General features: G+C 39.0%; 1 protein-coding gene across 16 annotated transcripts in view; it reads right to left on the reverse strand.

Annotated features, from left to right (window-relative positions):
* Positions 1–27621, reverse strand: part of nrxn1a (neurexin 1a) — a 1705359-nt gene that overhangs the window by 1639374 nt on the left and 38364 nt on the right. The window lies entirely within an intron of this gene.

Consider the following 27621-nt stretch of genomic DNA (forward strand, 5'->3'; position numbering starts at 1 on the left):
CAAAACAACATTATATATACCAAAAGGAACATTCTCATTAATAAGGATTGATACTCCTCTAGATTCAGCTCAAAAGGAAGAATGATATTCCACCAGAACATCAGGTGTGAAATATCATTGCCATGAATATATGTCTCATGTAAAAATATAATTGCAGCTTTAAGTTATTTTAAATTTGAAGCCATTTACCTTCATTTTACTGGATGTTTCAGCCTTTCACATTCCAACTACGGGACTTAATAGAATTTACTTTTTAATAACTGAGTGATCATGGCTCATCCTAACAGTAATAATAATTTCAAAAATTCCAGTGCGCAGGTGCAGAGCTGAGTTTGTGCAACATGAATAAACAACCTCCAGCCTGCAGATGCCCCTGTTAAACTGGAAAGTACAAATCCAAAATCTAGAACAAAAACAACCGTAACAATGAAGTACAATAACAATGCAAAACACCCATGAACCCACCCCCACACCGCGGTCTTCTCCAGTTCCATCCCACTAAGGATGTTGAATAGACCATGCGCTAAACTCACCATCTTCCAGTGAGATTTGATGTTGCCACTCGAAAGCAAAATAATAAGCATTACCACTGCAGCTGTTCATACCAGACCAAAAGAAGTCAACATATTTATACTGCAACACAGTACACTTCAAAAGAAAATACAGAAGACTTCTCAAAAATTTTAACAAAGCTGTTACAGGATTTTTTTAAAATTGTCCTATTTTGACCAAAAAGTCTTAACCATAAATACAATCCAAGTGTGTAACATTCTTTCTTTTCAACCACTCCAAATTAAATCAACTTGCAATAACAATGCTTTCCCTGTGAAAACCTTCCGAAACAAACATTCAACAGAAAAAGAAAAAAAAATGTTATTCAAGACTTGAAATGGGAAGGTTCTGAGTGTATTCCCAAACGTCAGCCACTGTTCAAAACCAATTCTTGTTCCCATTGGGAAGAGAAATGCAAAGACAAGCTGGCAACAGCATTGAAGGTTTACACCCATGCTTTTTTTAAAAAAAACTTTATTTAAAACTTTTAAAAACAACGTAAAATCAATAGCAACAAAAAAGTTTTTTTATACAAAACAAATAAAAGTAAACCCCCCTCCCTCCACCCACTCAGCCAGCCCCCTCAAGGGGAGCCAAAAAAAACATAAAACATATATAATATTTTAAGATATTTCCAAACCCGTATATTCTCAATAAGATGACCACATTTTAACAAAAAAGAGTAATTATCATGTAAATTGTATGTTATTTTCTCCATATAAATACAAGATCTCAATTTATTATGCAAACGAGCTATATTAATCTCTACATTGTCTTTCCAAGTAATTGCTACACATTTTCATGCCACAGATAACACCAAACGTACAAAGGCTATTTGAAACTTATCCAACCCCAAACCAGTCAAAGAAACCATATAACCCAACAAAAAAAAATCTCTGGATCTAATGGTAATTTAATTTTAAATAATTTCTCCAAAACCAGTCTAACTTTTTCCCAAAATGGTTGTACCCTATCACAGGACCAAACTACATGCAAAAAAGTTCCAGTACTTAACCCACATCTAAAACAAAGATCCGAATAACTAAATCTGTATATTTTTAATTTCTCAGGAGTCAAATATAACTGATGCAAAAAATTATAATTAACCAAACCATATCTTACATTAGTCAATTTAGTTACCCCTTCATGACACATAACCTCCCAATCCTCTAGAGGTATAACACGTTAAATCACTTTCCCATTTATTTCTAGATTTCTCCAAATTCGGTTTATCCACAGTTTCCTGAAACAATCAATACATATCTGAAATAAAACCTCTCCTTGGTATAAAGGAAATCAAAGATTCAAATTTCGTTAACTCAGGTAAACTTATCTCTTTACCATAATTATCCCTTATCAAAGCTCTAAGTTGGTAATACACAAATAAAGAATTAACTGGTATACCGAATTTCTCCGAGTTGATTAAAAGAAACTGTCCCTCTTCAAAACAATCCTGAATCACTTTTATACCCTGAGAATACCATATCTTTAAATACCTATTAAACATTGAAAAAGGAACAAGCTGATTTTTATATATTAGAGTTTAGATTGATAATTTACCCTTTGTTCCTATAACATCATTTCTTTTAACCCATATCTTTACCAGATGTTTTAATACCGTCATATCATATCCCTGCATTAAATTCAAATTCCACTTATGTATAAACTGGTGAACATCAAATTCAGAAATACATGCTTGAATAGCTCCAACATAATTTCCCTGTATACGATCTGTTGCTTCATAATATCGGAGAGTCTACTTCCATGATTCTAAATTATTTGCCGTGATATTGCAGTGTGCCTTTATGATGGGGTTCACGGATCAACAGTTCCTTCGTTTGATAGTGGTGTAGGTGTAAAACCACCGAACATGGATTTCCCCCCGATTTAGGCTTTGTGAACGATGCACTCTATCAAGCACCATTGGTATTTGGAACATCTCTTCCCCAAACAACATTACCAGCAGGTCAGAGAAAAATTTAGTAAGCATGCCAGTTTCAGTATCTTTTCAGTTTCAGCCCGCAATACACAGATTCTGCCATCTACTTCAACCCTCAAAACCTTCAAAATTCTCACCGTTAACTTCTCATTATCATTTTCCAGGTGATATACCCAGTCTCTCAAATCCGTTAAAGTAGATTCTGCCAAGGTCAAATGCTCATGACAAGCCTGTGCAGGTAGATTTTCCAATACCAAAAATGTAGCATTTTGAACTTTAAATTCTGCAGCAATAAATACTTTGACCTTCTCAAGCTCAGTACTGTAGATCTATAGAAAGTAACAGCACAGAAAACAGGCCATTTTACCCTTCCGGTCTGTGGTGACCAATAAAACTAGCTAGTCCCACTGACCTGATTTCATTCCATAACCCTCCAGACCTCCCCTATCCATGTATTTATCTAATTTTTAAAACTTAACATTGAATCTGCATTCACTATATCAGATGGCAACTCATTCTACACTCCTACTACTTGCTGAGTGAAAAACCTACCCCTAATGTTCCCGTTATATCTTTCCTCTTTCAGCCTAATGCTATGACCTCTCGTATTTATCTCCCCCAATCTAAGTGGAAACATCCTACTCACATTTACTCTGTCTATACCCCTCATAATCTTATAAACCTCTATCAAGTCTCCCCCTTGTTCATCTTCTTTCCAAGGAGTATAGTCCTAACCTGTTTAATCTCTCCCTATAACTCAACTCCTGAAAACTTAGCAACATCTTAGTTGATCTTCTCTCCACTCTTTCAATCTTATTGATATCTTTCCTGCTGCTGGGTGACCAGAACTAAGCGTGGTCTCACCAATGACTTGAATAACTTCAACATAACATTCCAACTCCTATGCTCAATAGTTTGATTTATAAAAGGCTAAATTTTTTTTAATTTAAAAAAAATAACCTTTCAACCATTTACTGGTCCAATTTCCCAGCTGGTCCAGATCCCTCTGTAAGCTTTGAAAATGCCTCCTATCTTTATGTCATCAGCAAACTTGCTGATCCAATTCATCACATTATCATCTAGGTCATTTATATAAATAACAAACAATAATTGTCCCAACACAAATCCCTGAGGTACACTACTCGACACAGATCTCCAGTCTGAGTAGCAGACCAAGCCAATTTCAAATCCAGTTTTCAACCTCTCTAAGTATACTTAGTGTCCTAACTTTCTGAACCAATCTCTCATGTAGAGTCTTGTCAAAGGCCTTACTAGAGTCCATAAAGACAACAATCACAGCCTTTCCCTCATCAACCTTCCTGAAAAAACTCTACAAGATTTGTTAAACAACCTTTTTCGCATAAATCCATGCTGAATGTCCTTAATCAGCTGACGATGGTCCAAATAACTATATATCCTATCTCTCAGAAATCCTTCTAATAATTTACAAACTACTGACGTCAGGCTCATTGGCCTATAATTGCCTGGTTTACTCTCAGAGCCCTTCTTAAACAGTGGGGTAACATTAACATTAGCCACCCTCCAAATCCTCCAGCACCTCTCCTGTGACCAAGGACATTTTGAATACATCTGCCAGGGGCTCTGTTATTTCAGCACATCTCCCTCAAGGTGCAGGGGAATATATCAAGTCCATGGGATTTATCTACCTTTATTTGTGGCAAGGCAGAAAGCACCTCCTTCTTAAACTCCATGTGTTCCATGACACTTCTCTTTGATTCCCTTCCATCCTTATTCACTATGCCAGTTTCCTACACAAATACCGATGCAAAAAAAATGTTCAAGATAATCAATCTCTCCTATAGAACCTCTTATCTGTTACCCCAACAATCGAATTTCCTATCACGACTGCATTCCTCTCTTTCCTCCATCCCTTCTGAGCTGAAGGTCCAGTCCCAGTGCCAGAGACCTGACCACAACTTTTCCCCCGTGGTAGGTCATCCCCACCAACTGTATCCTAAACAATATATCTATTGTTAACTGGTCCACCCTGCTCTCTCTGCCTCTTCCCCTTGCCTCTCCTGACAGTCACCCAGCTGCCTTCCTCCCTACACTTGGGGTGACTGCCTCCCTGAAGCTCCTATCATTCACAACCTCTGCTTCCCAAATGATCCCAAGTTCATCCAGCTCCCTAATTCAGTCACCCAGGAGCTGAAACTGAAGGCACCTCTTGCAGGTATAGTTATCAGGAACACCTGTGCCACCTGACTTCCCACATTCTGCATTCAGAACATTGGACTGCCCTAACTTCTGGCCCCATAACTTTATTCCTGCAATAAACACAACTAATTAAAGAAACTTACCACATTTACCTCATGAGGAGAAAGCTCTTCCTCAATCGCTGCTCGATGAAGCCGCTGAGAGACAAAGTCAATGCCCCACTTTGTCACTGATCCATTCCCAATTGTCTCAACTGAACACACCCCTTGTCAATTAATCTCTCACTGCCTCCTCACACAGTAATTAAAGTAAATGGAAAGAAGCTTACCTTTTTAAACCTGGCACCCAAACGCTGCTGACATCACTCCCACCTGTGCAGTCAGTCTTCTCTCTCCTCCCTGAGCTCACAGCCTACAGGTTAAATCTACAATAAAAATGGTTGTCTCCTCACACAGCAATAGTTGGGGTTGCCAGTTGAAGTTTCTTGTTTCTTTCCATTTTTTTCTGACCTTGCCAGTGTTTGTATACATTTCAACTTAGATAAGAGCAGAAAATATGAAATTCAACACCTCTTTGAAAGTTTTATAAAAATAAATAGGGGAAAAAGGAATACTGAAAGTATGGAGCTGATATGGAGACGACTACTCCATATCACACCCAACCGGAAGTCCAGGTGTCGATATTCCTTGTTGGTGTTCCCTTCTGTAGGGATATTAATGAGCACAATGGAACTGGTGATGCAATGGTCATTGGAAAGTGACACAAAGTTTCTGGTACTCTAAAATCCAGCTGCACCTATTTGGGTTCTCCTCAAAAGACATCACACAATTGACCAAAGTCCAAACAGAAGTGACCTTCAGGTGCCATTCTCCATTACTACTCTAAAAGTAATTCATTTAGCTGCTGCAGAATTCTTGATGTGAGTCGCCGAAGAAATCGAGAAAAACCTTTGTCCAGTAGGATTCAGTCATCGGGACAATGCTACAAGTTAGGTGTTTTTCCACAGAAACGTGATACTCAATATCCTGAAATTCTTATTGTAATCCTGAAAGATTTATTCAATTGTAAAAAGTCATTGCATGATGGAAGCACTCTGAAGACATTACTGTGTCCAAGGATGGCCACTCACATTGCATTGATGTTGAATCATTGATTACCATTATGCCAACCTTCCTCAGGACCTCTACAGAGAGCATCCTGGCTGGCTGCAACACAGTGTGGTCAGGTTGATGCAGAGAAATGGATCAGAGGTCAATCCACAGGACCAAAAGAATGGTAGAGAAAATCACTGGAGTCTCCCATTCCCCCCCCCCCAAACATGATTAATCAGAATCCCGTCTGGAGGGTGTGAAAATTATTGTGTTCTACCCTGCACTTAACATTTTTCAGCTGCTCTCATTGGGAAAGAGGTACAGGAGTATGAAAGCCAGCATCACCAAGCTGAGGAACAGCTTCTTCCCATGGGCAGTAAGAATGTTAAAAGAGCAAAGGAACTACTCACATTACTCATTCAAGACTTTCACATTTGCAAAACTATATTTATTTCTTTGTAAATATGAATATTTGTCCTGCATATGTCTGGTTGGGTGTCTGAGTGTTTTGCATTGAGGACTGGAGAACACTGTTTCGTTGGGTTGTACTTGTGCAATCAGATGACAAAGAACTTGATTGGACAACTTGACTTGAGCTTGGGAAGAGGCAAAACCATGAGCCTTAGTCTCCCAGAGTCCTCAAGATCACACACACTTGTTAAATTGATCTGATGTACAATATATTTACAGGCTTATATTTTATAAGGCTCTTTTCATTAAGAATTGTGACACTGTTGCAAGAAGACCTATGACAATATATGCCTGCTTGGAGTACTCTATATGTGGAGGCCAAGCTCATGTTGACTGAGCCACAGGATCTTCCCAAATGTGTCTGCAGCAGATCTCTACTCTTTCTCTTCCTGAGTGTTACTAACTGCTACATTAGAAAGGTCACCCAAGCTCTGTAATCACAAGGAGATTATTTCAGTTGGACTTCAGAAAAGACTGATAGCAGCTCACTCGGATGTTCTTTACTGCTAGCTTCCATTGTTTGCATTTATATATTAAAGAGCTGTTATGAACAAGAAAGATTTCCACTTCCTCATTATGTGGATGTACTATAATTTTTTTAGTTTGATGAGATTGCTCTGGGTGTAGTCTGCGACAACATTGATAAAGAATGTGTCTCCAAACATGTAATTCATGCATGTGCATACAAGGCAATTGTACCTATACAAAGCCAGAACATTCAAATCAGAACTCCTCCTACTCATTTAAAATGGCCTGCTATCTGTGCCTTCCTCCTCTGCTCAATTCCAGCTAAACTCAGCCACAGTGTACCAAGAAAAATTAACAAAATTGATCTTATCCCTCCAAAGAATCGTTCATTTCCTCAAATGGGCATGGAGCCATTTAACTCTCTGACCTAAACTCCTACTCAAACACTAACCAACATGCAGATTGTTGGAATCCTAATACTGTTGATGGAGGGCCAGGATGACTATTGACTCTGCAACTAAATGCCAAGCTGTATATACATGTTTAATGTGTGCTAACTGGATTATCGCAAACTTATTTTGCAGACTTGACATCATATTGGCAATGCAGAAGAACTGACAGCAGCAATTTTACAAAATTGGGATCATATCAGTGTGGCAGGAGAATTAATGTCAGCAATTGTCCACCCTGCAAATGTCTGGCTTGCATGTGGTATGCAATTTTCTGAGCACACAAATCATGATCAAATTACATGCCAGTATTTGTCACAGCAGATCAGAAACAAACTGACATCTTTTGCCAAAGAAACTGATGCAGCCAATGTAACTTTGTGGTCTTATTTAAACAACAAAAAAATGACTGAGGGATTAAAACATTTTTTTAAAAATGGGTGACAGAAAACAAGAGTTTGGCAGCTATTTAAGCATTATCAATCTATTGCAGTTCACTACCATGGATTACTGTTCCATCCACTTCAACAGCACAACAATTGTTATAATTTGAAAACTAATTATTTACCTAAGTTTAAGGGCATCATTTACAATACGCATGGAATGCAGCGATCTGCTGGCGACTCGACGAGAGGAATCCATTGAAACTGTGAGCTGCTGGAGACCTGAGCCAGGCTGCAGACCAGTAGAGACTGGCTCAGACTGGCTGGAGGAGTACCAGATCTTGGAACTGGGATATGAGGAGGTGCAATGGCGCTGAAGAGTTCCTGACTGTGTGTGAGGTTCAGATCTGAAACTCCGGTTGGCAATGGTTTGGACTAGACTGTGTGTGGCTGCAGGGGCTGTGGAAGTGGTGGAGGTGAATCTACAGACATTCGGTGACCCTTTGCTTCTTTCTCTGACTGACTATATGTCCGACTGCAAGTTTGACTGTAAGAACTATAAGAAATGCTTAGGCATTTCCTGCTGGTGGTAAATCTGTCTGCCTTGCAGCAGGCAAAAGGAAATTTCATGTCATAGGACACTGTTTTATTACAATGATAACAAATTGAATCTTGAATTATTTGAATGCCTGTCAACAATGTTGTAGATTAACCAACTGGAAAGAACTATTGTTCTATCACAATGTAAATATGATTAAAAAATCTTAAACAATGCAAATTTTTGACAAAACCTCAGTTCTGAAGTAGGACAAGGAGAGGAGTTTGTCTTGTGAAGTCCCCATAGAAAGCTTTGATTTGGGGCTCTAATGTTTAATCAGATAATGATATCAAACACTATTTCCTTTACTGGGAAGCAGGTTCATAACAAAGAAACTTTCAATGGGAATATAAAATGATTTAATAAACAATTAGAGAAAGTGTAAAGGGATAGATGAAAACAAGAAAGGTGTATTTAGTGGAATTATTAAATTCTTAAATGTGGTGCTCCATGTCATTTTAGAATCACAGTTTAACTGGCAATACACCTAGTGCAGACCTTAAAGTTTTGCAGGTTGCTTAATGATGAACCAATGCTTGCAGTGTAATTGACTGCTTTCATGTGTAACAAGGGCTCATTTTATTGTATGGCTGGAAGCAGTCAAACTAACTATTATAGATCAGTGTAAATTTCACCTCCTAAAGAGGAGATTGTCGCAGTTGCATACTTACCTTCATTGGGAGGAGAGTGAGAGAGTCAGGATCACCCACGTGGTAGTGAGCCAAAGAGGTCAGAGGAGTTTAGCCGGGTGGGGTGTGGGGAAATGAAAAATGCAATGTTGTGTCCAGTTAATAATAAAAACGAAAGTCGTCCTTCATAATTTGCAGCAGGAAAATGAGTTAATGTATTCTTTATTTGTTTTAAGCTGTGGCAAATCAAGGCCATTACAAGATCCATTGTTTCTGCAGCCAATGCGAAAAATCAGTGCAGCAACTTCTGCAATCTGCAGTCAGGTTACAGAAATTTACAGGCAACAATGGAGGCCTTTAAGCAGCAGATAAATAGAAATATCAGGACACAGCACTTAACACTGCAAATCCAATGCAGACTTACAAGTTACAATGTCCAAGCACCCACCACTTTCAGAACTATGAATGCAACACAGCTGATCAACAAACTCTCCTCCCCTTCCCCCATCCCCGGCCATCTACTCTTCTTGCAGCTTCAGAAATGCAGCCAACATATTAAGAGTCTCGTCTCTCTTGGCCACTCTCTTCTCCCTCCTCCTGTCAGAAGAAGATGCATGAGTGTGAGATCAGGTGCAAACAGTTTCAAGGACTGTTTCTTTCCCACCATTCAGACTCCTGTACAAACCTGACCTTGATAAAATAATGTGGCCTTTGTTCTATTTATTTCTCTCTGCATTGCATTTTTATTGTTGGTTGACGCGCTGGATTGCATGCAAAATAAACTCTTCCTGCATATTGGTACAAATGATTTAAAAAAAAATAGAAATTGAACTTGAGAGAAAGGCACTACAAGAAATACTAACTGTGCTTAAAGAAGCACATGACCAAATCTAAATGGAAGAACAGAGGGACCTTGGAATCCAAATCCACAGATCTCTCAAGTTTGCCATGCATGTTGATAGGGCAGTTAAGAAGGCATATGGAATACTGGCCTTCATTAGTCAGGGGATTGAATTCAAGAGCCGTGAGGTAATGTTGCAGCTCTATAAATTCTGGTTCGACCATACTTGGAAATGTGGAAGGTGCAGTGGAGATTTACCAGGATGCTAATTTGATTGGCGAACATGGCTCACGAGCGAAGATTAGCAGAGCTGAGCTTTTCTCTTTGGAGCAAAGGAGGATGAGAGGTAACTTAATAGAGGTTTACAAGATTATAAGGGGAAAGAAAAACAGGGTAGAGAGCCAACACCTTTTTTATCTGGGGCAAGAATAGCAAATAGAATAGAGGGAAGTTTATGGAAGATATCATGGGTAGTTTTGTGCTTTTTTTTTCCCCACAGGGAATACTGGGCACCTAGAATGAAATGCCAGGGGTAGTGGCAGGGGTTGGCACAATATGGGCATTTAAAAGACTCTTAGACAAACACATGGATGCAAACAAAATACAGGGTTATGGGAGTGATGTAGGGAAGGTTTAATTTGCTGAACTGGTTTATTTTGGTCACCACAACAACATAGGCCGAAGGGCCAATATTGTGCTGTAAACTTCTATGTTCTACATGGGATACATTCCAGATTGCTGAGAGGGGGGAAATCATGAAAGACTGGCCAAAATATCACTATCATTCTTAGATATGATGGAGAAGGTGGCCACAAAATTTTGAATATTATACCACATTCAAAAAAATAAGTAGAGATAAACACAACGGCTTTGGGGCAGCCAGTTTAACTTCTATGGTGGGAAAGCAATTACCTGGGTTAAAATGAATACTCCTTTGAAGGAGCTGAATTAACTAATAGGATCAACCACAGGTATTTCAAAGGCAAATTACATTTAAGTAAGCTGATCAAGTTTTTAAATGATACAACTAAATATTTGACAATAGAATTCAAAAGGCATTTGATTAAAATTACACACAATTATTAGCTGGGTTGAAGCTCAGACAAAAAGAGCATGGATAAGAAACTGACTTAACTCAAAACAATAATTGTTTTAACTGAACAGAGGAAGATAGACACTTTCCCCAAGGAGTAAATCTGCAATTAATGCTCTTATTAATAGTACTGTTGATAGAGATATATTTATATATAGTAAATATAAATTTTGCACACAGCATAACATTTAAGTGGAGTGAATGATGATGAAGAGTCAAGTTTATTGTCATCTGATTGCACAAATACAACCTGACAAAACAATGTTCTCTGCTCCCCAGTGCAAAACATGCAGTGATACAACACAAAGACAGACAATACATGTGCAGGACAAGTATTCATTTATACAAATAAATATTGCTTCATGAATGTGAAAGTCTCAGATAGTTAGTGTGAGCAGTTCCTTTGGTTGGTCAGCATTCTCACTACCCATGGGAAGAAGCTGTTCCTCAGCTTGGTGGTGCTGGCTCTCATACTAACTGTATCTCTTTATGGAAGGGAGCAGCTGAAAGATGCAGAGTGGAAGGGGTCCTCAATAATTTTACAAACCCTCTTCAGACAACAATTTCAGTAGATCACGTTGATGCTGGGGTTGGGGGGGGGTCTCTCTGCCACTCTTATAGTGCCCTCCACAATGTTTGGTACAAAGACACAGTTTCAACAGCATGTGAACTTCACCACCAGAGGAGAGAACACGCTGGATCGGGTGTACACCAATGTCTCTGGTGCATACAAGGCTGCACATTGCCCCTACCTTAGTTACTTGGATCACATATCCATCCTGCTAACCCTGGCGTACAGACCACTGGCAAAGCAAACTAGGTCAGGACATGGCCAGGGGGAGCCACACCAGCATTGCAAGACTGCTTTGAGATCACGGACTGGAGATATTTCAGGGAGGCGGCTATCTACAATGGTCATGTAAGCATGCCATTGGCTGGCTTACAAGCTCAGTGGCTAGCTACATCAGCAATTGCATTGAGGATGTCACCAAGATTAAATGCTTCACAACCAGGGCTAACCAAAAACCCTTCTCAGAGCTCATGATGCAGCTTTCAGGATAGAGTGTAGGATGGCACTAAGATCAGCCAGAACTGAATTCTCTCATGTAATTTGGAAGGCAAAGAGGGGGTGCGCACTGAAGATCCACAGATTGCTGTGTGACACCAGTGGCATGAGGCACATGTGGCAGTATAATGGGTCACAAGTCCATCTTGCAAGTAAAGGACAATGACACCTCTTTTCCAAACAGACTGAACATCTTCTATGCATGGTTTGATGAGAAGAACAGGGTGACACCAAAGAAATCTCCATGTCCCCCTGATGAAAGGACCCCTGCATAGTTGCAGCCAAGCTGAAGAGAACCCTATCAAAGGTGAACCGACACAAGATAGTGGGATGAAACAGACCTAGCAGGTACTGAAGAACTGTGCAGACCAATTGATGGAGGTCTTCATGGACATCTTCAACACCTCGCTGCAGCAGTCCATTGTTCCTGTAGGGTTCAAGGCAGCCACCATCATCCCAGTGCCCGAGTGTGACAATAACAAGCCTCAGTGACTACGACCCTGTGGCATTGACCTCCACCATAATGAAATGCTTCGAGTGTCTGCCGACGGATAACATTAAAGCACACCACCCAGAGACACTAAACCCATTTCAATTCAATAATAGAAGAAACCATTCCAAAAACAATGCTATAGCCTTGGTGATTCACTCCGTCCTGGCCCACTTTGAGAACATCGCCTCAAACGCCAGGCTGCTGTTCATTCACTTCAGCTTGGTGTATAATACAATTATTCCCCAAAGGCTGGTGGAGAAGCTGTCCTTGCTGAGACACAACACCCCTCTCTGTAACTGGATTCTAGACTTGCTAACAGAAAGACCACAGTCTTGAAGTCAAGGGTCAGTAGCAGAATGTCAAGCACCATCACGCTGAGCATTGGTGCACATCAGGGCTGTGTTCAGCTGCTTCTGTTCACGCTACTGACCCATGACTGCATTGCCAGATCCAACTCCAATAGTGTCATCAAGTTTGTAGATGACATGACAGTAGTTGGCCTCATCAGCAACAAGTAACACTACAGAGAAGAGGATGGAAAATCTCACAAAATGGTTTGAGAATAACAACTCAAGTCTCAACATGGACAAGATGAAGGAAATGATCATGGACTTCAGGTGTGCCAGGAACAACCACCTTCTGTAGTAGAGAGAGTGGAGCGCACCAAGTACCTTGAAGTTCATTAAACCAATGACTTAATGTGGACAATCAACATCTCCTCACTTGTCAGAAAGCCATATCAGCAAATTCACTAATTGAGCAGACTGAAGCGGGCAAGGCTCGGCCACCATTATGTCAACCTTCTATAGGAGCTCTGCACAGTTCCTGTGGAGAAATGAATTGGAGGTCAATCCACTGGACCACAAGAATGGCAGAGAGGATCACGAGAGTCTCCCTCCCTACCATTGGCATGATTTATCGAGATTGTTGTCTGAAGTGGGCACACAAAATTATTGAGGACCCCTTCCACCTTGCATACAGCATCTTTAAACTGCTCCCATCAGGGAAGAGATACAGGAGTATCAAAGCCAGCACCACCAGGCTGAGAAACAGCTTCTTCTTACAGGCAATGAGAATGTTGAATGTCCAAAGGAAAAATGGTCTGTAAACGGCAGATGGAATTTAATGAAACAAGGGTAAGGTGTTGTATTTTGGTAGGACAAACTAACATGGTAAATGGAAGGACACTGAAGTGTGTAGTAAAACATAGTGGTGGAGTGTTATGGCCTGGGCATTTATGGCTGGCGCACTTATCTTCATTGATTTTGCAACTGCTGATGTCAGTAACAAAATGAATTCTGAGATGTGTAGAAACATCTTATCTGCTCAAGTTCAAGCAAATGCCTTCAAACCTATTGGCAGTATTTCATCCTACAGCAAGAAAATTATATCAAACATATCGCAAAAGCAACAAACGGGCTTTTCAAAACTAAAAACTGGAAAATTCTTGAATGGCCAAGTCAGTCACCAGATCTAAATGTAATTGAGCATGGCTTCCATATCCTGAAGAGAAAAATTAAGGGGACAAGCCCTGAATCAAACAGGAGCTGAAGGTAGTTGCAGTAGAAGTCTGGCAGAGCATCACCAAAGAAGATATTCAGCATCTGATGATGTCTATGATATGCAAGAGATATGTAACAAAGTACAAAATATGTCTACTTTAATATACATACCATTGCTATGACCCAAATAGTATGGTACCCTGAAATGAGGGGAATATGCATAAAAAATGCTGTAATTTCTTCACAGTCAAATAAAATATGCACACATAACCTTGAATAGAATCTGGAATGTACAAATTTAAAACTGTGGAGCACAGGGGAAAATAAAGGGGAAAAAGTGTCTTTGTCCCAAACATTATGGAGAGCACTATCTGGTCCTATGGATTGATCTCCAATCTACTTCTCTGCACCAACTATACCACACCATGATGCAGCTGCCTAGGACACTCTTGTTATAGCTCCTGTAGAAGGTTGACATGATGGCAGCTGGTAGCCTTGCCCAATTCATCATCAAAAGGAATTGCAGTCACTGTTGTGCCTTCCTGACAAATGAGGAGATACTGTGTGCCCACGATCAGTGAACTCCAAGGAACATGGTGCTTTCCACTTCTCCCCACTACAGAGTTACTGATGTGCTGTGGAGGGTCATTCTTGGTCCTCCTGAAGTCCACAATCAACTCCATCATTTTGTCCATGTGGAGGCTCAGATTGTTACTCTTGCACGATATCACAAGATTTTTCACCTCGACAATATGGTGCAACTCATCGTTATTGCTGATGAAGCCAACTACTGTAGTGTCATCTGTAAATTTGATGACACTGTTGGAGCTAGATCTGGTGATGGAGTTGTGGGCCAGTAGCATGAACAGGAGCACGATGAGCAGACAGTCCTGAGGAGCTCTAGTGCTCAGCTAAATGGTGCTCGACATTCTGCTACCAACCTGGATAGACTGTGGTCTTTCCATATGGAAGTCCAAAATCCAGTTGCAGAGAGGGGTGTTGAGTCCCAGAAAAGATATCTTCTCCACCAACCTTTAAGGAATGATCATATTAAATTATCATTCAATAAAGTTGATGAACAGCAGCCTGGCATATGAGGTGTCGTTATCTAGGTAAGTCAGGACAAAATAAAGGAACAAAGCTATAGCATCATCTTTAGAACAGTTTCTTCGATGTGCAGAGTGATATGGCTCCAGCGTCTCTAGGAGGTGTGCTTTGATGTATTCCATCACCAGACATTCAGAGCATTTCATAATGTTGGAGATCAAGGCCACTCATAAGGTTAATTTGAAATCTATTATAGTCTTGATCTCTTGCCACGTGCACCTTGTGTGGCACAACTGTCTGTGGAACCTCCGTGCACACCCATGCTTTGCCTTCTGGATTGCATGGAAGAGTTCAGCCCTAGCTGATCTAAGTGCCATCCTATCTTGAAGGCATCATCACAAGCTCTAAGTGGTTCTTGGACAACTTCATTCCATGATGGTTTTTTGTTAGGCCTGGTTGCGAACCACTGATCTTGGTGACATCCTCAATCCATTTGCTGATGTAGCCAATCACTGGCTACTAGCAAAAATAAAATCAGGACAATATGGAAGAAAAGACAAATATTTTGCAGATTAAACAGGGATAGACAATATAGCAAAACAAAAGGTAATTCTAAAGAGGCTGCAGGAACAGCAGGGTGGATCTATCTATAACCATTTGAAGGTGGCAGGGCAGATTGAGAAAGTAGTTCCAAAAATATGTCAAACCTTAAACTTTATAAACAAAGACATGGAGTACAAAATCAAAATCATGTGAAATTTATATAACTTGGAGTATCTTGGTCATTTCTTTTCAGAAAATATGTGGTTTTGGACAAGATATAAAAAAAAAGATTGACTATAATAGAATAGAACACATAGACACACCTGTTTGTCTGTGCCAAACATGATGCCAATCTAAACTAATTCTATCTGCCTACACAAGGTCCATCTCCCTCTCTTCCCTGTCTGCTTAGGTGCCTGTCCTTGTGTTTCTTCAACATTGCTTTTTTTAAAAAAAAAATTAGACATACAGCATAACAGGCCATTTTGGCCCATGAGTCAGTGCTTCCGAATTTACACCCAATTAACATACACCCCAGTATATTTCAAACAGTGGGAGGAAACTGGAGCCCCTGGGGAAAGCCCATGCAGACACAGGGAGAATGTGCAAACTGCATAAAGACAGCTCAGGAATTGAACCCTGATCCCAATCGCTAGTGTTGTAAAGGTGTTGTGTTAACCGCTACACCAACTGTGCTGCCCCATTGCTATTGTGTCTGCTTTTACTACATCCACTGGCAGCATGTCAGTGTGGGGGGAAAAAAATTGCCATATAAATCTTGAAATAATTCCAAGAATGAGTAACAACTATTCTGAAAAACTGCTGGTGGATCTTTTCTGCACAGCAATGAAAAAAATGAGAAGACCTGTGACTGAAGTGTTAAAAAGCATTTGTTGCAAAGATAGAAACTCTCTCCATTGGTAGAACGGTTAAAAAAGAAAATCAGGACATTAATTTCAGTTGATTGATTGCCAATGGTGACAGAAGGAAAATTAAATTTTGTACAGGCACATGGGAGCAGATTCAATCACAGCATTCAAAAGAAAACCAAGGTGGTACAGCACAGAACCATGCCCTCCTGACCCACCTCATGCACGGTAACCATGATGCCCACCAACGCTAATCTCATTTGCCTGTATTAGACCCATATCATTCGACTCATCCTATTCAAGTACCTGTCCAAGTGCATTTTAAATGTTTTACTTGTATCTGCCTCTGCATCGTTACTGGCAGCTCATTCCAGATAACTGCTTGTGAGGTGAAAAAAATAGACCATGAGACTTAGAAGCAAAATTAGACTATTTGGCTAATCAAGTGTACTCTGCCATTTGAATCATGACTGATTTTTATTCTCAATCCATTGTCCCTGTAACCTTTGCCATCCTTACAGTGATTAGGTATATTTAAAGGCAAGATTGATAGGTTCTTGATTAGCCATTTGTGGCAACAAATTCACCTCCCTCTGCACTCCATTCTGAAGGCACGTCATATATTCTGATGTTGTGCCCTCTGGTCCGAGACTCTCCCACTACTGGAAACTTCCACATCCACTTTATCCAGGTTATTCAATAAGTTTCAATAAGATCCTCCCTTCATCATCTGAACTTCGGGAAGTACAGATCCAGAGTCATTAAACATTCATCATATGTTGACCATCTCATTCCTGGATCATTCTCATAAACCTTCTCTGAACCCTCTCCAACACCAAAACAGCACACAATACATTAAACATGGTCTGACCAACATCTTATGAAATCTCAGTAAAGGTATTACATTGTTGCTTTTGTATTCTTGTCCTCTCAAAAATTATGCAACCAATACATTTGCCTTCCTACCACTCAACCTCCAAGCCAACCTATAGGGTATCTTACACTAGGACTCCCAACTCCCTTGAGAAGTATACTTTCAGAATCTTCTCCCCATTCAGAAAATAATCTATACCTTTATTCATGCCACCAAAGTGCATGACCAGATACTTCCCAATCTTGATTTCTATCTACCTGCTTTTTTTCCATCTACCACTTGGTTTCCCATTCCCCCAATTCAACCACATCCTTTTGAAAATTCTGTTTCCTCCTCCCCACCTGCCCCTCCACCTATTTTTGTATTATCTCCTTGCTGGTGTGCCATGTGTTCCCATCTTGCTGGGCTCATACCTTGTTCAGTTTCCTGTGTGGCTCCTTGTCAAGACTCCCCTTTATCTGTCCTGCTCATTATTTCCTCAAAGAATTCCAACAGATTTATGAGGCAAGACGTCCCCTGAAAGAAACAATGCTAACTTTGTCGTATTTGAAGATGCATTTTTAGGTATCCTGAAACCTGATACTTAATAATGAATTCTAAAACCTTTCTTGTTAAGCTAGCGGGCCAATACGTTCTCTTCCCTTCTTAAACTGGAGTAACATGGGATTTTCCAGTCCTCTGAAACCATTTCTACTCGAGTGATTATTGAAAGATCTCTATTTGGCCTCCAAAATCTCTTCAGCCACTCCTCTCAGAATCCTGGAGTGGAGTCCATCCAGTCCATGCGACTTATCCATCTTCAGCTTCCTGAGCACCTTCTCCTTTGCAATAACGACACCTACTTCTGCCCTGACTCTCTCAAATTTATGGCATGTTACTGGTGTCTTCCACAGTGAAGACTGATACAAAATACCATATTAGTTCATCTTCGATTTCTTTGTCTTACATGGCAACTTCACCAGTGTCATTTTCCAGTGGTCTGATGTCCACTCTTCCTTTTTTTTTAAACTCTTCATACATCTTAAAATACTTTTAGTATCCTTTTTTATCATATTGACTAGCTTACTTCATATTTTCTCCCCTTACTGTTTCTTCCAGATGCCTTCTGTTCTTTAAAGACTTCCAATCCTTTATATTCCCCATATTTTTGCAATATTGCATATCCTCCCTTTTGTTTCCATGCTGTCTTTTATTTCTATCGTCATCCATGGTTGCCTCATCCTCTCTTTAGAAAGTTTCCTCTGGGATGAAATGATCCTGCATCTTTACTGCTCCATCATCATCCCTACTCTAGTCCTCTTCCAATCAACTTTGGCCAGGCTTCTCTCTCATGCTTCTGTAGTTCCCTTGACTCAACTATCATATTGATTCACTTGAGTTTAGCTTCTTTCTCTCGAACTGCAGAGTGAGTTCTAATATATTGTGATCACTGCCTCCTAGCAGTTCCTTTACCTTAAGCTCCCTCATCAAAGTTGTTTCTTTTTTCATCTTCAACGTGATCTTTTATTCTAAAATCTGAGACCCGGGGGAAATAAAGACTGGCTACCTCATCCACCTTTGCCCTCCATAATTTTACAAGATCATCCCTCCATCTCCTACATTCTAGTGAGAATAAACAGAGCTGAACCAATCTACCCTTTCAACTACATCCTGGTCAAAACAAGCTGCTGGAAGATCTCAATGGGTCAGGTAGTATGAGTGGGAATGGGGTAGGGAGAGGAACTGTTGATACTTCAGGTTTCATCAGGACTGATCATAGAGTAAGAAGGTAGCCAGTACAAGGATAAGGGGGTGGGGTTAGAGTGGGGCTCATTGGGAATTTAAAAGAGTCGGAGATTTGAAGCATGGAAATTGACTATTCAGCCCCACAAGCCGTCAACCTAAGCATGTCCCATTTGAAACCAGGATGGGATGAAGGATGATCTTCAGCTCATTAGCTCCCCCCCCCCCCCACTCCCCGAGGACTTTTATTAAATGGCCAGTGAAGATGCCTGAATTTCAATCTTTTAAAACATCAGCTGAAGATGCATCAACCATCATTCCACACAAAGTGAAGCTACATCAATCTTACTCATCACAACAAAATGTGCGCACAATCTTGTTAATATGAATTTTCTGCTTATGTCCAAATGCTTTGGATTTTAAAAAAAAATTTTAAATAACTCTAAAATGTAAATACTGATAATAAAATATATACATGAACTGTGCATAGCACTAGGTTAAAAGTGTAAAGGTCCACATTTAGCATTCAGGAAATCTATAGTTGTAAATAATGTCATACATTTTTAATGAATCTGCAGATATTGATGCTCTTTCTTTATAATCATTGATTATACAAACCTGATTAAAGGAATTACACAGTTGGGTTTCTGCCAATATTAAAAAGTGTTGTTAGGTCTCACAATTCCCCTTTTCAATGTGGTAGAGATGCCTCATTTAGATTTATGAGGAGGAATACATACTCCCTGAACTCATTCTGCATCAACTCTTGATTTTCTTCCAATCAAAACAGTCAAGAATTAAATTATAATGTAAAGCATGAAAAATTACTCCTTACTGGTAGATCAAAACCCTGTACATTAACCAGAATGAATCTTCATCTTAAATTGCATAGCCTCACTCTGATTGTCAACTCTGAAAGGGAAAGAAAATAAAAGTTGAATCTTACCTTTCAAGCCTGTTGAAAAAGAGTTGGGAGTTTTACATTCACTGAATCCTGCTTCACATATCTGTTCCTGATTTTAATTCCCACTTATTATGGTTAATCCTGGAGTGTACTGTCATTTCATTTTCTTGCATTTGGCAAAAAAACGTGGTGAACTGCTCTATTTTGGGATAAGCCCCGTTCTGTGACTGTACCTGTGGGCCTTCCCTCTTTTGACCTTGTTTCAAGCCTGTAACACCTTGATCTTTCCCCAGAAAGCACAGGTCATGGCACAGGATGAGGTCCTTGTCCATTGTAGACTCAATCCCAGCCTCTCAAGTGACTTACTGTGCATTAATTTCATTCAATTTTTTTTTTTGTTTTCATCGCTAATGATGGACCAACTCCTGAAAACTGACAAGCTGGAGATTGATCCACAGTCGGATGATGCCTCAGACAGCTTCGAACTCTGGCTACCCTGTTTCGAGGTTTTCCTTCAAAACTAAGCAGCCAGCATCATGGTCACTGACACAAACAGACTGCATCCTCTCTTCTCCCAGTTCAGACCCCAAGTATTCCCAATGATCAGGGACACTATCACGTAGTCAACGGATATACTCAAGGGACAATACAGGGATAAAGTTAATGAAGTAGACGCCAGACATATGCTAGCCACCCACAGACAGTGACCAGGCGAATCAGGCAATGAGTTCCTCTGGGTCCTGTGGGCGTGCATCATCCAGGCAGTCTCGGCCACCCAAATTATGGAGGACAGATCAGAGTCGCCTATATTGCAGGCATCAGGTGTGACTACATATGCCAGAACCCAACAACTGGCGCTCCATCTGTCAGTAGAGAAGATCAAGCCACCAGAGAGGCTTAACCTGTAAGACTTTGTGCCTCATGTTACCCTGACAGACAATTAAAAGAGGGGTGAATGTGTGGTGAACTGCTGAATTTCTGATTACTAGGTTCCACCCCGTTCTGTGATGGTACCTGTGGCCCCACCCTCCTTTGACCTTAAATAAGGCCTCTTATACCTTGACCCTTCCCCAGAAAGCCAAGGTCACATCACAGGATGAAGTCCTTGTCCTTTGTGAATAAAAGTCTATAAGTCAGTGATTCAGTCTCAGCCTCTCAAGTTATTTACTGCGCCATCATTGCAAGTCCAAAATACAACAATTAATTGGAAAGATTCATGCTCGTGCCCAAGGCAACAAAATGAAAATGTAATATTTTTAAAAGTTGGTCATTCTGAGAGATCTCTTTCCAGAGGACGTGTCACCTTGCAATATATAAAAAAAATCTACAGTATGCAATCAAGCCACACGTTATCTTGGTAAATGAAAGGCAACTGGACATTTTGACTGACAGAATCACTTTTAGTAAAATCTCATTTCCTGGTAGATTTTCAAGTGGGCTCATTTCAACCACCATGCATATTTGAATAAAGCAGCAGTGTGAACGACAAGATCAAATGCTTCTTCAAGGAAGCAAGATAAACGGTGCCAATAATTAAGTGGTGGGTGATGTAAAAACACAAAATGCTGGAGAAGCTCAGCAGGTCAAACTGTGTCCTTTATGTAGCAAAGGCAGATACATCACCGACATTTCGGGCTTGAGCCTTTCATCAAAGAATGAGAAAATGCTGGTAAGTGTCCGACAAAAGGGTAGCAGGGGTGGTGAGGGGCGGGGTGTGGAGGGGAAGGGCGGCAAGGCAGGAGATGAGAGGTGGAGAAAGGAGGGAGGGGACAGCAGCAATGATGGGGAGGGGGTAGTGGGGCTGTGTGGGAGAAAGAACTGGAAGGACTGAAAGGGGGAGGGGGAAGAAAAGGCGAGCAGGTTTAATGGAAACCTGTGCAATCAAAAAAATACATTTCCTGCTGCAGAACACAGCTTTATCATGTGGCTTGGAGAATTTGTATAGAGACTTATCACATCCAGAACTAGAGTGTTCCTGTACAATTGCATGCTTGTACAATTTTCTTATAGACAACTATCTAAAATCATATTATCTGAAATCCTCAGGAGTTAACTAATTTTTTTTTGGAACTGAAAGTGATGTCTGTTCGACTCTGAAATTTCTTTTTTGGATAATTGAGGATTTCTGAAAAATCAGAAATCCTAATTAATACGAAAATATTTGAAGCCAAAATTATGTCATTTCACCTCTGAAAATTTTGGGATAAATGAGGTGGATATTCAAAACAATCAGAAATCCTCAGTTATCCAAAATTGTTTTGGAGCCAAACTGACATCACAGGTTGAAAAAAAATTGGAATTTTGGAAAAAAGACTCTGAGTAGAATTTAGAGTTTTTGGTGTTGGATTTATCTTATTTTGTTCAGGTTATTTTTTGGTGAGTATTAACATTATTTCATCCTTAAAAGGCCTTCCCTTGTTGTTTGTTGTTGTTTAACCAAGGTTACAAGTGATTTGTTGCTGTTATTGGGCTGTTCTTTTTTAATTACCAATTATCCAAAAATATCATTTATCCAATATTGTCCCGATCCCAACCATTTTGGATAATTGGAGTTGTACTGTACTTGCATTCTCACCTTAATAGAAAATAAATGAAACTTAAACAGAACACAAACATAAAACACTTTATATCTAAGGGTTTTGATATAACTCGAAAACCCAGCAGCAATAGAAATTCACCAAAATAAATGGTTACTTAAACAAAAGTTGCTTTTAATTTTCTTTAAGCATGGAGGGCATGCCAGATGATGACGTGGGGTTAGACTGGTAATCCTGCTATCGTTGAAAAAGTAGAGAAAAAGTGATTTAAAAGACTATAAAAGTTACAGAAATTATAAAGAAGAATTGTACGAAGACATGCAAAAGATATTAACAATGCCACCAAAGAAGGATAAAGGCCTTACTGCAATACAAGAAAAGGAAGAGAGGATTATCTTGAGAAAGGATCCTGGAGCTGTTCGCAAGGTAACATCCAAAGAAGAGAGACCAGAAGCTGGGAGAACTTGGACAAGGTCTCCTGTGGCAATGGTCACCGACATAGAATGAAGAAGTGCCTCTGTGCATGCACGACACCTCGCGCATGCACAGGGAACATAACAAAGCGGAAGAAATTTTTAAAAAGATACAAGATACTCATAGCTCCAGTGATCAAGAGGAGGACCTGGAAAAGCAAAGGAAAGATCAAGAATGACCTACAATCAATTTTTTTAAAAAGCAGTAAAAGATGCAGAAGCTTCTTTATATTCCGGAGAATTTAAGCAATTTTTACACTTTTTTTGACAATCTATGGAAATATTAACTGATGAATTAAGGAAGAAGTGACAAGATGGAAAAATTAATGCAACAAGTTGATATAAGATTTGAAATAGTGGATGGTAAAATTAAAGGGAATGAATTTGTGATTCAAAATATCAAAGACCAAATGAGGAAACTACAAGCAAAAGCTTGTAGTTAATGCAAAAAAATAGACATTTTTGAAATTTTAGCAGGCAGAATTTCGAGATTGTTAGACTAAAAGAAAGCGATGGTCAAGATTTGAAAATAAAATTGCAATGGTGGATACCTGAATCTTTGGGTCAGGCTGAATTTCAAGATTTGGTGATCGAGCGAGCCCATTGGGCACTGAGACTTAAACCTCAGCCTGACCAAAGGTCTTGTCCAATCAGTACCCATGGATTGGAAAGTAGCTAATGTTACCCTACTATTTAAAAAGCGGGGAATTATAGGCCAGTGAGCCTTACATCAGTAGTGGGCAAAATGATGGAATCCATTATTAAGGATGGATTATTAAGGATGGAGCATTATTAAGGATGGAGCATATGACTAGCAGAGAAGGGATCGGACAGAGTCAACATGGATTTACAAAAGGTAAATCATGCTTGACAAATCTATTGGAATTCTTTGAGATGGTGACAAGTAAAATAGATGGAGGAGAGCCAGTGGATGTGGTGCACCTGGACTTCCAAAAGGCCTTCGATAAGGTCCCGCATAAACGACTGGCTTCCAAAATCAAGGCTCATGGGATTGGGGGCAAAGTATTGATGTGGATTGAGAACTGGCTGGCAGGTAGAAGACAGAGAGTTGGGATAAATGGCTCGTTTTCTGAGTGGCAGGCAGTGACCAGTGGGTTACCACAGGGATCTGTACTGGGACCCCAGCTGTTCACAATTTACATTAATGATCTGGATGAGGGGATTGGATGTAATATCTCCAAATTTGCAAATGACACTAACCTAGGAGGGGTTGTGTGCACGGAAGAGGGGGTCAGGAAGCTCTAGTGTGATTTGGATAAATTGAGGGACTGGGCAGATACATGGCAAATGCACTACAATGTGGATAAATGTGAGGTTATCCACTTTGGTAATACAAACTGGAGGGCAGATTACTATTTGAATGGCAATAGATTAAGAGATGGGGAAGTGCAGAGAGACCTAGGGGTACTTGTACGCCAGTCTCTGAAGGCGAGCATGCAGGTATAGCAGGCGGTTAAAAAGGCAAAAGGTATGTTGGCCTTCATATCAAGAGGGTTTGAGTATAGGAACAAGGATACCTTACTGCAGCTGTACAGGGCCTTGGTGAGACGAGTATTGTGTGCAGTTTTGTTCACCTTATCTAAGGAAGGATGTTCTTGCAATGGAGGGAGTGCAGAGGCGTTTCACCAGGCTGATACCTGGAATGGCAGGAATGACTTATGAGGAAAGATTGTGCAAATTGGGATTGTACTCACTGGAGTTTAGAAGATTGAGAGGGGATCTCATAGAGACATATAAAATTCTGGCAGGACTGGACAGAATGGATGCAGATGGGATGTTTCCAATGATGGGAAAATCCAGAACCCGGGACCATGGTTTGAGGCTAATAGGCAAACCATTTAGGACTGAGATGAGGAGGAATTTCTTTACCCAGAGAGTGGTGAATCTGTGGAATTCTTTGCCACAGAGAGCAGTAGAGGCAGGTTCATTAAATCTATTTAAGAGGGAATTAGATCTATTTCTTCAGTATAAGGGTATTAAAGGTTACGGAGAGAAGGCGGGGACGGAGTACTGAACTTTAAGATCAGCCATGATCTCGTTGAATGGCGGAGCAGGCTCGAAGGGTCGAATGACCTACTCCTGCTCCTATCTTCTATGTTTCTATGAGAGAAGATATTGGAGTTGGCAGCAAAGCACGCAAAAGAAAGACCATCACCTTTGATTTATAATGGAAATAAGATTTTATTTTATCCAGACAGAAGTTTGAATTGGTAAAAAAATAAGTTTATCTGGTTAAAGATGTGTTATAGAAGAAAGGCTATGCATTTGTTTTGAGATATCCAGCTGTATTGAAAGTCTTTGTCCCTGGAGGGAGGAATAGATTTTTTACTGAGCACAATGAAGCAAAGGTATATGCCAATTCATTGCCTGCTAAAGGCCAACAGATGGTTGTTGATACCTGAATTAATTATAAAACTGAAAGAATTTTGCTGTAACTGAAAGTATATTGTGTTTGGAGAGACCTTAAATGGGGAGGAAGGTTTAACCTATAATGTGTGTTATCTATCAAATGTGATAAGATTAATGATAATTAGATTTATTGGAAAGATTATGGTAGGGGATGGTATGGTACATCGACCAAGTTGGTGGGGAATATGATGCTACGGAATCATAGACACTAATGTGAATCTTTTGCATCCCGCATAGATCAACGGATTAGAGATGCTTTAAATCACACACCTCTAGAGTTTTTATTCTCATTTCTTTCTTCATATTTTTTTTTGATTCAAGCCTGGACTGGTTATGTATGTAGTATCTTATACAAGGAGAATTGGGGTGAGCGGGGTCAGGGACATATGGTTTATATTGGTGTATAATGGCAGTGAATTTTTTTTAATTAGTATTATATTAACAGAATTCAGAATCTGAAAAAGAGAAAAAGTTTATTAAGTTATATGAAAAAAAACTAAAGTTGATGTGGGTTTTTTTTTTACAAGAAACTTATCTAATGGAAATAGAACATGTGAAATTAAAGAGAGATTGGGTAGGAAGAGTATTGTCTTCTTCATTTAATTCTAAAGCCAGAGGGGTAGTGATATTAATAAATAAAAGTTTACCAATTAAAATATTGCTGGTATTTATTAATAAAGTGGGGAGATATGTGATGGTAAATTGTAAAATCTATTCTGAATATTAGACATTGATGCACCAAATATAGATTATGGAAAATGTATACAGAATGTTTTTATGCAATTAGCTAATGCAAAGGGGAAAATAATTATGGGAGGAAATTTTAATTTTACTTTTCATTTGGAGTTGGATAGATCAGGTGGAATTATGGTTAAAAACAAAATAATAAGGCTCCAGACGAAGATGGTTTCTCTTCAGAGTTTTATAAAGAATTTAAAGAGTTATTGATTTCCTATATTTATGGGATAGTTAGATCAAATGAATGATCTTTGTGATTTACAAGTTATTTAAAACTGCATTAATAACTTATTCATAAAAAAATGGAAGGATCCTTTGCTTCCATCTTCATATAGACCAATTTCATTATTGACTACAGATTATAAAATTTTAACTAAATTAATAACTAATAGATTACCTAAATGTTTACCTAAATTGATTAATATGGACCAAACAGGTTTTTCAAGAATAGAAGATCAGCTGACATTAAGTTTTCAAGTTTGTTAAATGTGGCTCACCAAAAAACAAAATAAATCATCAGTCATTTTGACTTTAGATGCAGAAAAAAAAGCATTTGACAGATTAGAATGGGACTAATTATTTAAAATATTGAAGGTTTTTGGAATTCCAAAAAGTTTTATAAATTGGATAAGGGAATTATATAATTGCCAAAAGGCTAAAGTAATTACAAATAGACAAATATAAAAATCTTTTTCATTGGAAAGAGCATCTAGACAAGGTTGTCCATTATCTCCTTTTTTTTTTATTTGCATTGGCTATAGAACCTTTAGCAGAGTTAATTAGAAGAGATAAGGAGTTTGAGGGTTTCAAGATAAATGAGAAAGAGCATAAAATTAGTCTTTTTGCAGATGATGCAATATTATATCTTACAAATCCTGATATTTGGTAAAAGTGAAGCGATTCCAATGTGTGAGATTGATTATACTCAAGTTAAGAAAATGACAAAATTTAAATGGCAGAAGGAGTCGGTTAAATAGCTATTAATTAATATTGATAAGAATTTAAATAATTTATTTAAATTAAATTATATACCTCCAGTGAAAAAAAAATTAAAGATTTAATAAGATAGAAGGATTTGCCAATTTCTCTAATAGGAAGGATAAATTGTGTGAAGATTAATATTTTTCCTAGAATGTCTATTTCATTATTACCAATTTTTGTACCAACAACTTTTTTTTCAAGATTTAAATAAAAATGTAAGAAGTTTTATTTGGCGAGACAAAATGCCTGGGATGGCAGTGGAAAAATTAACATGGAAATATGAGCAGGGGGACTACAAATGCCTAATTTTAAAACTATTATAAAGCAGCTCAACTTTGATTTTTGTCCTCTCGTTACCAAACTGATGAAAAGACAGCATGGTACAAATTGAAATGAGTAAAATAGAGAAAATAATTCTGAACACATTTTGTACAAATGGCATGAATGACTGTTGACAGGGCAAAGAGATACACCAATTTTGAAACATATACTTAAAGTATAGAATGCAATATATGTAAAAAGTGGAATGAAGAATATCAGTTATCTAAAATGTTATTAAAGCAAAATCCTTTGATTCCTTTTACAGTCAATAATTTTTTTTACATTTGGTATAATTGTGGAATAAAAAGGAGAAAGGATTGTTTTTCGGTTTTTTTTTAAACTTTTGACCAATTAAAAGACAAGTACAATATACCAAATAATACTATTTTTTCTTATTATCAGCTTAATTCATACTTACAATGAAAGTTA

This window comes from Narcine bancroftii, chromosome 4 (genome assembly GCF_036971445.1).
Source record: "Narcine bancroftii isolate sNarBan1 chromosome 4, sNarBan1.hap1, whole genome shotgun sequence".
Lineage (NCBI taxonomy): Eukaryota > Metazoa > Chordata > Chondrichthyes > Torpediniformes > Narcinidae > Narcine > Narcine bancroftii.